Source organism: Salvelinus namaycush, chromosome 27 (assembly GCF_016432855.1).
Source record: "Salvelinus namaycush isolate Seneca chromosome 27, SaNama_1.0, whole genome shotgun sequence".
In the NCBI taxonomy this organism is placed as follows: Eukaryota; Metazoa; Chordata; class Actinopteri; order Salmoniformes; family Salmonidae; genus Salvelinus; species Salvelinus namaycush.
The window spans coordinates 29369588-29374142 of NC_052333.1; positions in this window are offsets into that span (position 1 = coordinate 29369588).

Here is a 4555-nt window from a genome sequence, read left to right on the forward strand (position 1 = left end):
CTTACGAGGGACATCACTGCATCGTAAGACATTCCAAAGCCAACGGGGAACGTGTTCCTGCCAATATACACAGCATAGTCCACTGTATAGCCATTGCTGGCGTCAGCTAACACAAATATCTTAAAGCCATATTTAGTCAGCTTTGACTTGATATATTCCCACGGGGGACCAGTACAAAAAAAAAAAGAAAAAAAAAAAAAAAAAAAAAAAAAGTATGAATGTATGTACTTGTAAGTCGCTCTGGATAAGAGCGTCTGCTAAATGACTTAAATGTAAATGTAATATATTCAATCAACCCATTTCTTAGTTTTGATGCCACCATCCGTTCATCTACAGCCAGGTTTCTATGTGGGTGGAAACAGGACAGGCAGGCATGACGGATGTCATTCATTAATGGTTTGAGTCGGAATAGCCTGTCATATTCAGGTGTGCCCTTTTTACTCTCATTGATAGCATCCTCATCAGGATCACTCATGTGAATGTTCCATGATATGATTCTGTATCTATCCCTGCTCATCACAGTAGCTGGAAATGGAATCGAGAAGATGGAGTTTGTTTTCCAGTAATCACTGATGGCTCTGGTTTTAACCAGCGCAGTAAAGAGGACCAATCCAATGAATTTGTAAAACTCCTTCACAGTTATATCTATCCACTTAAACTTTTTGCCTCTACAAATGTTTCTAGCCGCTTTTCTATTTGTATTGTCGCAGAGGGTTCTGACTGTGGCTTTGGTGGAAAACATGTGGAACAGGTCTAGCGGTGAGTACATGGCTGAGGGATCTACTTGAGGTCCGGGAGGTCTGCTTGGACAAAATCTCAAAGATTGAGGACCCTCATCAGGTTCTTCCTCGGTTTTCCATGGCTGGGATGGCTGATCTGACTCAGTTGTTCTGTGTGGTAAGCGAGCGGTTTTGCTTGGGGTTGAGAGCCGTGGTACTTTGGACTTGAGAGAGGGTGAGGCCAGCACTCTTTTACGTGGGGAATGGGTCTTTGTTGACAACTTCGCTGGCGGGCTATGCTGTTGGTCTGGATGTAAGGTCCTCGGCAGATGGGCTTCATCTTCGTCAGTTTCAAAACTGTGAAGATGAAGAGTTATTATCAATTCAGTTACAAAATAGTTTGAACAACACTTCAGTTGAGCTACAGCTGTGCAAAAGGCTTTTCATCAGTATTGGGACTTCAGTTCACTTTAAAACTTGAGGGTAAAAAAAAGACAAGAACTAGCTCAGAGATCCTCGTGGGCCAGAGTGGTGTCACACTCCCCCCCCCCCCCCCCCCATCCCTAGCAAACACAGCTGATTAAACTACACTGAACAAAAATATAAAAAGGCAACATGTAAAATGATGGTCCTGTGTTTCATAAGCTTTTCCATACGCACAAAAAGCTTATTTCTCAAAAATGTTTGTTCATTACACAGGTGCACCTTGCTGGGGACAATAAAAGGCCATTCTAAAATAGTGCAGTTTTCTCACACATCACAATGCCACATATGTCTCAAGTTTTGAGGGAGCGTATAATTGGCATGCCGACTGCAGGAATGTCCAACAGAGCTGTTTACAGATAATTTAATGATGTTAAGTTCTCTACCATAAGCCGCCTCCAACGTCATTTTAGAGTATTTGGCAGGACGTCCAACCGGCCTCACAACCACAAACCACGTGTATGGCGTTGTGTGGGCGAGCGGTTTGCTGATGTCAATGTTGTAAACAGAGTGCCCCATGGTAGCGGTGGGGTTATGATATGGGCAGGCATAAGCTGTGGACAACGACCACAATTGCATTTTAATTTTATCAAAGCCAATTTTAATGCACAAAAATACCGTAACGAGATCCTAAAGCCCATTGTGAGGCCCATTTTCTTAAGGTATCTGTATTCCAAGTCATGTGAAATCCATAGATTAGGGCCTAATGGATTTATTTCCATTGACTGATTTCCTCATATGAACTGTACATTTTATTTGTATCTAAACGGAAGATTTGAGTCAGGTGTATTATAGATGGGGCTGGGACAAAAGTGTGACACCAATCAGGCCCCCGAAGACTGAAGTTACCGATCCCTGAACTAGTGTCATGACGTTGCCCTCTTTGGACACCGCAAGCGCCATCCTCCTACCTCGGCACCATTTCTCTCTGTCTCCTACAACCAGGCTGCTGTGGTCAGAGAGGTCGTAAATTCCTAGAGAAGATCCTGCCTCATGGCCAGACAGTATAGAGAGAGAGTGAGTGTCATAGAGAGAACAAAGGAATTTCTTCCACCTCATAGAACTGGAGAACCGAACGACATTTATGTTCTGGAGAAGGTATAAAAGATCGGTGAAGAATCCAGCTACGAACTGGTCCGTTTGGTACAATTTTGTGAAACTCATGGGAGACAATACGGCCACATTACCATAACGCTGTTTATACAATAGCCTCAGATATGAGGCTTACATCTAATTGTTGTATAACATGAATGAGTGAGGATGATACTGTTTGTGAAATTGTGTAATGTGATTTTGGACTGTTTAATGAAGGAAACTCCAATTCCCTTTGGAGTTTAACTAAATCAGAGGACCGCCCATGAGCACAGTTATGGTCTGGCGTCCTGGGATAGGCCCTTTTCTGCTCTTCCAAATAAAACCCCCACCCGGGTTTTCTATCACCAGACCGAGCTTACCTCAATTACGAGATGGCTAAAGGTTGCAGACTAGCTTACCACGAGAGGGCCAAGGTTTGAGTAGAGACCATAAACCTGAGTATAAGCTAAGGTTTGAGTAGATGGCTGAATCTTTTAACCATACCACATGGTTAAACTCTTAGACTATCGATACCGACAGAATAAGAAGAAGTCTTTGATATTAATTACTAGTCTGCAGCTAGGAATTCGGTATCATTGAACGCGAAGACCGACAACCGCCGAAACATCTATTCTATAACGACATGAATGAATGTCACTCAGAACTATCCATTCTAACCACGACAGAGAGAGAGAGAGAGAGAGAGAGAGAGAGAGAGAGAGAGAGAGAGAGAGAGAGAGAGAGAGAGAGAGAGAGAGAGAGAGAGAGAGAGAGAGAGAGAGAGAGAGAGAGAGAGAGAGAGAGAGAGAGAGAGAGAGAGGGAGGGGCGGACAGACTCTCCAACAGAAACAAACTTTTCAACAGAGATCCCGACCTACACACTGAGCGTAAATATATATATATTGATATACCAACCATATCTTGTTTGTTTGTTATGCATTTCTGTGAGTATTTAGTTAGTAAATAAATGATTTTAAGACAATTGATGTATGGATGACTCATAGTGAAGACTGGGTTCGTGCAGATAACCAACAATTTACGACGTTTGGAATGAGACTAACGTGAGGTAAAGAAGAATTCATTCATCAGAAGACTAAGTGATCAGATATTAGAATATCTGAAAGTTATATTCGGAAAAATATTAATATTTTTCTTGGTGCCCTGACTTCCTAGTTAATTACAGTTACATGATTAATCAGTTTAATCGCGTAATAATAATTACAGAGAGTTATTTGATAAATAAGTCTTCAGTTTTAATGATGCCAAAGACACGACACTGGCTATATTGGCTCTACAAGACATGTTGGGCTGAATATGGACACAGATCTATTAGGCTGCGTTTACACAGGCAGGCCATTTCAGATTTCATTCCATGTCAATTCGACGTGGCCGACACCCACCGTCTCAGATAAATCTGAAACCAGATCTGAACTTAGGTTTACAAACTGAGGACATGATGCCTGGCTAATAGTTTGTAAAAAAAAATGTATTTAGAAAAATGAGACTCGGAGCCAATTCATTTTCAAGTTGGCCATTTTGATTTCAGATCTTTCTTTTAACGGAGTGGCTGCGGATCCGACATTTCATGGAGTCTGTTTCTGACCGTTTGAGCAGACACATGCACATTTGTGGCCTGCTGGAGGTCATTTTGCAGGGCTCTGGCAGTGCTCCACCTGCTCCTCCTTGCACAAAGGCGGAGGTAGCGGTCCTGCTGCTGGGTTGTTGCCCTCCTACGGCCTCCTCCACGTCTCCTGATGTACTGGCCTGTCTCCTGGTAGCGCCTCCATGCTCTGGACACTACGCTGACAGACACAGCAAACCTTCTTGCCACAGCTCGCATTGATGTGCCATCCTGGATGAGCTGCACTACCTGAGCCACTTGTGTGGGTTGTAGACTCCGTCTCATGCTACCACTAGAGTGAAAGCACCGCCAGCATTCAAAAGTGACCAAAACATCAGCCAGGAAGCATAGGAACTGAGAAGTGGTCTGTGGTCACCACCTGCAAAACCACTCCTTTATTGGGGGTGTTATTGTGGGTGTGGTCTCTAATTGCCTATAATTTCCACCTTTTGTCTATTCCATTTGCACAACAGCATGTGACATTTATTGTCAATCAGTGTTGCTTCCTAAGTGGAGTTTGATTTCACAGAAGTGTGATTGACTTGGAGTTACATTGTGTTGTTTAAGTGTTCCCTTTATTTTTTTGAGCAGTGTATTTCAGTTGATTAGTATAGAATACCACAGTATGAGTCATAATACCCATAAAGCCTAGAGGTCA